The sequence below is a fragment of the Ailuropoda melanoleuca genome, chromosome 20 (genome assembly GCF_002007445.2).
Source record: "Ailuropoda melanoleuca isolate Jingjing chromosome 20, ASM200744v2, whole genome shotgun sequence".
NCBI lineage: Eukaryota > Metazoa > Chordata > Mammalia > Carnivora > Ursidae > Ailuropoda > Ailuropoda melanoleuca.
This window is the reverse complement of record NC_048237.1, coordinates 9,453,595-9,464,419: the sequence shown is the minus strand read 5'-3', so window position 1 is coordinate 9,464,419 and position 10,825 is coordinate 9,453,595. Positions and strand designations below refer to the sequence as shown.

Genomic DNA, 10,825 nt, shown 5'->3' with positions numbered 1-10,825 from the left:
ATTGTTGTTCTTCTTTAGTACCATGACTAAGAAAGGATTTTTCCTTCTCAAGTAACAGCTCTGTAAGTATTTCCTGAAAATAGCCCTATATGGAGAATGAGAAAAGACTGGGTCCTCCTCCAGCAGTTCCTTCTGGTCCTAAGATGGAGACTGTCGGAATTTTTATTATAAAGAAGTTAGTTTAGTGGTTTATGTTGGCTTTCCAGCCCCATCCCCTGGTGATGTTGATGCCCACAAAGAACTTGATTGCCATTTATAAACTCCTTTTTCTCTTATTTCTTTTTTAACCAATCACCAAAACTCCTTTATTTGTTTCAGAAGGCTTGCAGATATTGTAAAAGATAAGGACCTAGAGAACAAACGTCCTCCTTGTGACACTTGTTTTCTCTGTCTTTTAATTTTTCTTTTTTTTTACATTTTAAATTGAAGTATAGTTAACATACAGTGTGATACTAGTTTCAGGTATACAATTAATGATTCAACAATTCTATATATTTCTGGATGCTCATCAAGAGAAATGCACTCTTGGTCGCCCGGCTGGCTCAGTCAGTGGAGCATGTGACTCTTGGACTTAAGGTTATAAATTCAAAGCCCCACGTTGGGTGTAGAAATTACTTAAAAATAAAATCTTGGGGCACGTGGGTGGCCCAGTCAGTTAAGGATCTGACTGTTGATCTCAGCTCAGGTCTTGATCTCAGGGTTGTCTCGAGTTCACACAGGGTGTGAAGCCTACTTAAAAAAAAAATTATAAAGGGGCACTTGGCTGGCTCAGTGGGAAGAGCCTGTGGTGCTTGATCTCAGAGTCGTGAGTTCCAGCCCCACACTGGGTGTAGGGATTACTTAAATAAGTAAACTTTAAAAAAATGTTTTTTTAATCTTAAAAAAACTTGAAGAAAACTCTTAATCACCTCACCTATTTCACCCATCCACCCACCCACCTCTCCTCTGGCAACCACCACAAATGACAATATTTGTTCTCTATATTTAAGGGTCTGAGGTTTTTTGTCTTTTTTTTTTTTAAAGATTTTATTTATTTATTTGACAGAGACAGATAGTGAGAGAGAGAACACAAGCAGGGGGAGTGGGAGAGGAAGAAGCAGACTCCTAGCGAAGGAGCCTGATGTGGGGCTTGATCTGAGAATGCTGGGATCACACCCTGAGCCGAAGGCAGATGCTTAACGACTACGCCACCCAGGAGCCCCTTTTTGTCTTTTTCTTTGTTTTGTTTCTTAAATCCGAAATATGAGGGAAATCATATGGTACTTCTCTGACTGACTTACTTCGCTTAGTGTTATACTCTCTGGCTCCATCCATATTGCTGTAAATGGCAAGATCTCATTCTTTTTTATGACTAAGATTCCTGTGTGTGTGTGTATACCACTTCTTTATTCATTCATCTATCAATGGATACTTGGGTTGCTTCTGTATCTTCGTTATTATAAATAATCCTGCAATAAGCATATGGGTGCATATATCTTTTTGAATTAGTGTTTTTGTTTTCTTTGGGAAAATACCCAATAGTAGAATTACTGTATCATATGGTACTTACATTTTGAATTTTTTGAGGAACCTCCATACTGTTTTCCACAGTGGCTTCATCAAATTACATTCCCATCAACAGAATATAGGTGTTCCTTTTTTTCCATATCTCACCAACACTTGTTATTTCTTGTCTTTTTTATTTTAGCCATTCTGACAGGTATGAGGTGCTATCTCATTGTGTTTCTGATTTGCGTTTCCCTCATGATAAGTGATGTTGAGCATCTTTTCATGTTGTCTCTGGTCAGCTGTATGTCTTCTTTGGAAAAATGTCTATTCATATCCTCTGCCCATTTTTTAATTTGAGAGAGAGAGAGCGCCAGTGAGCAAGGGCAGGGGCAGAGGGAGAGGGAGAGAGAGAGAATCTCAAACTCCACACTGAGTGCGGAGCCTGACACTCAAAGCTCTGTCTCATGACCCTGAGCTCATGACCTAAGCTGAAATCAAGAGTTGGCTGCTTTACTGACTGAGCCATCCAGGTGCCCCTCCCCATTTTTAATTGGATTATTTGGTTTTTGGTGCTGATTTGTATAAATTTTACATATATTGAATATTAACCCTGTATTGAATATGTCATTTGCAAATATCTTCTCCCATTCAGTAGGTTGCCTTTTTGTTTTGGTGATCATTTCCTTTACTGTGCAGAAGCTTTTTATTTTGGTATAGTTCCAATAGTTCAATAATTTTGCTTTTGTTACCCTTGCCTCAGGAGACCTACCTACAAAAATGTTCCATGGTTGCTGTCAAAGAAATTACTTCCTGTGTTTTCTTCTAAGGTTTTTATGGTTTTAGGTCTCACATTTGGTGCTTTAATCCATTTTGAGTTGATTTTTGTATATGGTCTAAGAAAATTGTCCAGTTTCATTCTTTGGCATGCAGCTGTCCACTTTTCCCAGCACCATTTGTTGAAGAAACTCTTTTCCCCATTGCATAGTCTTGCCTCCTGTATCATTAGATTAATTGACTATGTAAGTGTGTGTTTACTCCTGGGCTCTCTGTTCTGTTCCATTGATCTATGTGTCTGTTTTTGTGTCACTATCATACTGTTTTGATTTGTAAACTCCTTTTTAAGGAGGGAGTGATGGTGGCCAAGAAGGATATGAACATGCCAAAGCACCCCAAGCTGTCACACAGGAACATGCCCAACCTTCATGTCATGAGGGTCATGTAGTCTCTCGAGTCAGGAGGCTACTGAAGGAACAGTTTGACTGGAGTCATTTCAACTGATACATTACCAACAAAAGTAGCCAGGATTTCCATGATTACCACCATCTACCCCCTGGGATCATGCCTGCCACCTGGCGTCCCAGCCATCCTGAGACTGAGAGGTCTGCTGAAAGGTCTGGAGGGCAAGTGGCCTGCACTACTCAAGTGCGAGAAGCTACAGAGATAGCTACAGACAAATTGCTGGGTCAGATAGCTGGTTCAGCAACTAAATTCCCCTTTAGAGGCAATATGGTTGTGAACTTGGACATCCAGCATAGGTTGAAGGAGATTGTTTATTTTGAATAAATCTATAGCCAAAAAAAAATTTTTTTTGAAAGTTTAACTTGACCTAAAGTACTTAGGTTCATTTATTTATTTGTTCAAACCTTTATAATTATACAGCTTGAAAAACATAAATTCTATTTTTTTTACTTTCATTTATTTATACCATAAAGTTATTATAGTTCCTTCTAGAGCTAATATTCTGTGTCTTCTATCACAGCACATTCTAGTGCAGTGTCCTATTTACACATTGCACTGTCCTCATTTTTGTAGATTATTTATTGGTAGATCTCATTTGCAAGTTAGATGGAGAGAAATGTTTGATTTGCTTGTAAGGACAGGGGTCATGGCTTAGTGACCAATGAGGCCATATATCTAATTGGCATTCAATAAATTTTTTGATGATTATAATGGCTAGTGCCTTTTCTCCATTCTCTGTATTTGTCATGCATTTTTGTATTTATTGGACACAATCTTAATATTAGAACTCCTACTGTTAGGTATAATAATTCTGCTTTTGGGAATTTATCATAAGGACATATTAAAAACAACTGAGAAAAACATACATTTGAAGAGTTATTTATAATAAGAGGGATGCCTGGGTGGTTCAGTCAGTTAAGCATCTGCCTTCGGCTTTGGTCATGATCCCAGGGCCCTGGGATCAAGTCCCGCATCAGGCTTCTTGCTCAGCAGGGAGCCTGCTTCTCCCCTTGCCTGCCGCTCCCCCTGCTTGTGTTCTCTCTCTCTCTGACAAATAAATAATAATATTATATTCTAAGTATTTAGGGCAGCAATTTTCATGTATTGTCCTTATCTAGTTTTTAATCAAGATTTTAGCCTTCTTGTTTGTTTATTAATATTTTAAGTAGGCTTTGTGCCCAACATAGAAGTTGAACTCACAACCCTGAGATCAAGATTTGCATGCCCTACTGACTGAGCCAGCCAGCTACCCCACTATTTTAGCTTTCTTAAAAGTCCTCCTCACTTTGGGGGCATGTGGGTGGCTCAGTTGGTTGGGTGTCTGCCTTCGGCTTAGGTCATGATCCCAGGATCCTGGGATCAAGCCCCACGTCAGGCTCTCTGCTCTTTTGGGAGCCTGCCTCTTCCTCTGCCTGCCACTCCCCCTGCACAAGCTCTCTCTCTATATATATCCAATAAATAGATAGAATCTTTAAAAAAAAAAAAAAAAGTCCTCATCACCAGAAAAAAAAAATTGTAACTATGTATGGTGACAGATGTTAAGTAGACTTACTGTGGTGATTACTTGACAATATTCATGAATATCAGTCATTATGTTGTACACCTGAAACTAATGTAATGTTATATTCCAGTTAATTCTCAATTTTAAAAAAGTAAATAAATGAATGCATTTTTAAAAGATCTTAGCCTTCAAAAATGAGCTGACCATTCCTCAACTTTTTTATTTTCTAGAACAATTTGCATAAAAATAGATGCCAAGTTTCCCTTGAAGAACTCAATAGAAAAAATTAGCTATGCCTAGCATTTTTTGGAGGGCAAAAACAATCATCTGAATTTCTTTAGTACTTGGCTTTAATTTATTTTTTTAAAAACCAACAAGAAGTTGTGATTTTAAATTTTGAAAACCAGTTGTTAGACATTTTATTTTTTATTTATTTATTTATTTATTTATATTTAAGATTTTATTTGACAGAGAGCACAAGCAGGGGGAGCTGCAGGCAGAGGGAGAGGCAGACTCCCCACTGAACAGGGAGCCTGATGTGGGGCTCCATTCCAGGACCCTGGGATCATGACCTGAGCGGAAGGCAGATGCTTAACCGACTGAGCCACCCAGGCACCCCATGATAGACATTTTAAAGTAAAGATTTATTAAAACAAACAAACACAACACACACAAAACAGTAACTGTTGTATAAAACCCAAGCATTTCTGGGTTCGTTGAATGCTGTTTCTCAGTGCCAGAAACAAATACTGTGGTGCCTATGGAGATGAGAGTAGACACACTATGCTTTGTGCACCCAGGCATCTAGAATGCTGAAGCAGATTTGTGTTTGTCTTTTCCTTCTGAGAATATGGGACATCATCAGAACCCTGTGAAATATAACCAGTGAGGCTATCCTGGTATTTCTGGTGAAATACACAGAGCTATTTCCAAGAAACAGGTTTCTTTCCCTCAACATAGGAGAGAACCCTTTGCTTCCTTAATCAAGAAGTCTGAAGGAACTGCTAGCTGATAGGAAGTATATCAAGTTACTGGAAAAATGCCCTGCCTTTGGCATTCCAGTTGCTGGCTGAAAAAAGACATTGGAGACTTCGTAAGCTGGAAGATTTTATAATCAATCTCAGAAGTCTGGTATGCCCTGCCAGGATCACTATTTTGAGCCTGTTCCTGGTGCTCCACGCCATCTTTGCCTCCCACAAGGAAACTGAAACCTGCCTTTCCTCCATAGCCAAGCGGGATTTTTACCTACCATCATCCCTCTCCCCTCCACTCTCCATCCCTCCTAGTGCTCTTTCCACTTCTTCCATTTAGTAGTTGTGCTTGTCAGCTTGTCTTTCATTCATTCAAGCGTGGTATGTAAGGTGGAGTGGCCTCTTGCCAAGATCCAAATTTCTGGGGAAGATAATGGTGGGTATGCCCTGTACCACTAGTGAGTATGCCCCATCTCACTACAGTAGAGAGGAACTGTGTTTCTGGACTCCCGAATTGGGTGTCTGAATGTATTTTCAAAATACAAAAACATGGTTAAACATTGATTAGAGTCTTAAACTACCAGCACAGCCTTATACTTTTGGGATGTTAACTAAAGTATCCTGGAAGCTGGAAACAGAGGCCTAGCATACATAGTCTATGGAGCAACATCACTGTCTAGCCTATAAAACTGTTCAACACTTGGAGAATTGTAATGAGAAAAGGCTTTCCAAGTCCCAAATCTTAGGAAAACAAAGCAGAGAATCACAAATCAGTGACTCTTCTATACTTTACTCTTATACTGACCTGGAGTCTATAGTTTGTTTACTTAGGTAAATGTGCTGACTTCATTAATTCCCCCCATATATACATTTCTATCAAAAGGACTGACTTAAATTCTCAGATCTATTTAGAAAACTTTTGATAATCCACAGTGACAATAGGGGTTCAAAACAGGCACACACATATGCCATTGGTAGGACTATCAATTGATGCCACGTGTTAGAGGCCAATTAAGTGATACCTATTTAAAAAAACAAAAACAAAAAATTATAAGCAACATAAATGTCCATTGCTAAGGTTCTGGTTAAAGCAGAATAGTACAAATATTGCAATAATATGAAACTATTTTTTATAATGTAGCAGATCAATTGTACTAATGTGTGAAAATGCTCAACACACACTTAGTAGTAAAAAAAAATTACAGAATAGACTGCATATTATGCTCCTAATTATGATTTTATAGTTTATACATACATAATATAAATACATTTATTTGTACACAGTTTTTATGTTTGCTGCAGCATGTCTGTGTCTTTTTATGTAAGCATTAGAATTTTGTAGAATAATATACAAGAAACTATTAATGGTGATTAAGGGCTGAAAACCCTTGTATAAGGAAACCATTTTGTATCCTTCTTTATTGTTGAATTTTCTTACGTGAGCACGAAGTTTATCATTTAAAATACTGATGAACAAAAGAAATTTTTTTAAAATATAATTGGACTTCCTAATGTTGAAAATCAAGAATCTCAGAGTTGGATCTATGTTTAATAAAATTCTGCCTTTTGATGGCAGCTTTTGAGTCCCTGTTAAGTCATTCAGGCTACTGAACCCCCAAGAAGAAACATTAGTGCATTAAGCCCTGAGCTTCTGTATTTGAGTAAAATCAGTGTAATCCTTATGACTGGAAATGAGGATGTTTCCATGGTGCTTTATAAATCACAATACACACACCCCAGTACACACACTCCATAGTATAGATATTTAGATATTTTTAGGGTATGGGTAACCAAGTGAGAAGATCCTTCTGGATCTCCGTTTCTTAGAGAAAGGAGGACAGTTAGGTCCGAAGATGACTCCGGCATCTTCTAATTTCTCCATCTGCTGCCAGCTAGCCACTGGGACACTGAAAGAATTTAGACATGGGGACTGGGGATTACTGGAGAAGTTTTTCCTTTTTGTTGAGCCCTTTTAAATATACCTTCTCGTTGCTAAGGCATCATTTTTTTTTCTGTCCCAGTGTGTTTTTATCATTGGCTATTTATAGAATGATAACAATTATTTTTATTATTTAAATGTGCTCACTGGTCCCTGGGAACTCTGCTGATTTAAATGTTACCATCAGGGGCAGAGGCTCATGCTCTGTCCCCCAGCTGCCAATGAACACAAGCCAGGACCCAGCAGCAGCCAGGCTGGTGTCTGTAGAGAGTAGTGACTGGCATCCAAGTGCCAGGGAACACACAGCTACTAGTTCACAACAGGACAGCTGGGATGAAGGAGGAGAGGTCACCAGAAGCAGCTAGCTCTTGCCCCACGTCAGATCCTGGAAGCTGCTGGGCAAAGCCCTGCTCTAGGAGATGCCAAAATCACACATCTACCCATGGAACCCACTGAGCCATGGGGATGGGCCAAGCCCCTTTGCTCTAAGCTCAAGAAGGTACTGGACCACTGTCCACCCCTCAGCCCAACTGTTTTGGATCTATTGTTTGAGGGCAGCGAGAATCCCAGCCTGGATTTTGTTTTTGAACAATGTTATTAATTCAGTTAACAGGAAAACCAGTTGGAATCCTCATCTGGAGGTCTCACATTGCTGCCTGTATTATTTAAGTCAGGATATCCTGTATTTCTGAGTTACTTGAGGTGCTGAGTCTGTATACACACTGGAGTTGGAGGGAGGAGATTCCCTTAAAAGTTTTCTTTCTCAAGCCTCCTGACTAGCTGTAGAGGCCCACAATATCCCCAAAATCTGTTAGATTTTAGATTAGGGAATGTAGGGCTTTTTTTTTCTTTCCCAAGGAACAACTTTCTTACCACCCTTGGTATAAATAATATTCTGAAAAATAAAGGTAACAAAAAATGGACAAAAACTAATCAGACAGTTCAAGAAGCTGAATTGACTTTGTTAACTTAGCCATCACTCTGCCACACTCAATTCCACAGAGGTCAATCACTAAGGCCAGCCTATGTTGCAGAGAAGAGGGATTAAAACCTGTTCTTAATGGGGAGAGCGTCAGAAAATTTGCTTTGTATACATGTTTTAAAATCACCACAGTATTCATGTTTAGGAGTGCCTTGGGACATTTTGAGTATGCCGGTTAGAGGTACTGTGCTTCTGTTATTAAAGGAATACCAGGGGCGCCTGAGTGGCCCAGTGCGTTGAGCATCTGACTCTTGATTTCAGCTCAGGTCATGATCTCACGGTCCTGACATCGAGCCCCGCATTGGGCTCTGCACAGGGCATGGAGACTGCTTAAGATTCTTTCTCTCAGTCTCCCTCTGCCCCTGCCCAGGCCCTCTGTGTGCATGCATGTGCTCGCTCTCTCTCTCTCTCTTTCAAAATAAAAATGAATAAGATTCTTTAAAAAAATAATAAAATTTAAAAATTAAGGAATGCCAGACAGGCGGCACATTCACTTCATTTGATGGGGCTGCTTCCTTGACACTATGTTCGCAGGATCTGAACAACCCTTCCTTAGAGCTCTCCAAGCCTCCATATCCCATTCATCAGCCTTCCTTTCAGGTATGAGGCTCAGAGAGTAGGGAAGCCAGCCTTACACCATCTGTAGTTGTGTGGGCTTCCTGGGCAGACTCACAACAAATGTATCAGCACTTACCATTTTCATATACCATCCCTTCTAGAGATCGTTTTAGACTAAGTAATCCAAAATCTGGTAGGTCATTTCTTGCCAGGGTTCTAATAGCCCACAAACAACTGCAAATAGGCCAAACAACTGGGCAATTATAAATCAACCAAATGTATTATCTTCTCTCTTTCTGATCCCATGATGAGAGATGGTACTAGATGAATGGAGAGAGAGAAAATAGGGAAATTATCTATACTAAATCAACAGAGAGAGTGTGCTGACTAAAAGCACAAAGTTTCAAGGATAGCTCTAATCCTGGTTCTGCCATTTACTAGCTGTGCATAAAGTAAATCTTCTATCCTCTCAACTTCTCCATCTATAAAATGGGAATATATATTTTTTCCATTCTCCATCTATAAAATGGGATAATATCTACCTCATAAGGTTGTCAAGTATTAAACAAGATGGTGCATATAGAGTCGGTAAGCTTAGGCCTACAAACTCAGTTATAAAAAGTAGTATCTTAAGGTGTACTTGGGTGGCTCAATCGGTTAAGCATCTGACTCTTGATCTCAACTCAGGTCTTGATCCCAGGGTCGTGAGTTTAAGCCCTGTGTCGGGCTTCACGCTGGGTGCAGAGCCTACTTTAAAAAAATATAATATTTTAAAAATATTTATAATTGTACTTGATATCTGATCTGGCCCCCATTCTGCCAAGGTGATCATTCTGGGAGCTTTCCATTGCCTATCCATGGGTTTATACCAAGAATCTTGTGAAGTGCTCAGGCCTTAAGGTATGCTTTGTATATGTGTTTCCTTTTTTTTTTTTTCCTTTTAATGTGTTTCCTTTTGATCAGTAGCCATCAGTCCACACAGGTGATCAGGGTGTCTACTGCTCTCATCCTTAGCACTCTGAAGTGCCTACACCATTCTGGAAGCAAAGGAATCTTTTGCCAAGGTATCCTATGGTTTGTCTGCTAAGGAGAAGGTGCAGCAGATACAGCTATTCCTTCCTGGAGTCTTAGTGCCTCCCCATGCTGGTGCCAAAAAAGGATGGTGCTTTTCTGCACTTCTGTAGGATTTTAGGCCTCCCCCTTCCCTCCTCCTAACCACTTACCTGGAGGACTCTGTTTTTCAGGCCCTGGTTTCCCCCTCTGATTCTCTAAGATACCCTCACTTAGTGGTTCTCAGAGTAGGGTCCGCAATCCCAAGTGGTCCCCAAAACCTTTTGAGGGGGTTGGAGAAATCAAAACTGTTTTCATAATTACAGTAAAATGTTATGTGTCCTTTGTACCATGTTGGCATTTGCACCAATAATACAAAAACAATGGTGTGTGAAACTGTTGGTGTTCTGACGCTATTCAACACACCGGCACTGAAGGGATCCAGAATATGCCACTGTGGCATAACCGTTCTTTTGAACAGAAAGCATTTGAATTCCTGAAATCCCTTATCTGCCTAAAAGTAGAGCCTCCCAAAAGAACTCAGTTGTCCTAACTCCCTCCTCTGGAGTAACCAGGGAAGATTGACTCTTACGCTGAGGGACTCACACCGCACCTAAGCAGACAGGCGCCAATGCCTGCGGGCCCACTTCTCTTTCCAAAAGATCATTTGTTTACCCATGAGTGCCCTTTCCCCCTTCCCCTGATTAAGAAGTCCATTGTTTTCTTTCTTTTTTCTTTTCTATAAGAGATTTTTTTTTTATTTTTTTAAAGATCTTATTTATTTATTTGACAGAGAGAGACAGCGAGAGAGGAAACACAAGCAGGGGGGAGTTGGAGAGGGAGAAGCAGGCTCCCCACCAAGCAGGGAGCCTGACTAGGGCTTGATCCCAGGACCCTGGGATCATGATCCAAGCTGAAGGCAGAGGCACCTTAATAACTGAGGCACCCAGGTGCCCCAAGAGATTTTATTTTTAAGTAACCACCACACGCAGTGTGGGGCTTAAACTCACAACCCTGAAATCAAGAGTCACACACTCCACTGACTGAGCCAGCCAGGCACCCCTACAAGTCTGTTGTTTTCTCTAAATGCCCTTCTC

The 10,825-nt window shown here is 40.1% G+C and overlaps 1 pseudogene; it reads left to right on the top strand.

The window, feature by feature from the left end:
* The first annotated feature begins 221 nt into the window (after positions 1-221).
* LOC109489520 lies at positions 222-4,747 on the top strand (annotated as a pseudogene).
* The last annotated feature ends 6,078 nt before the right edge of the window (positions 4,748-10,825 follow it).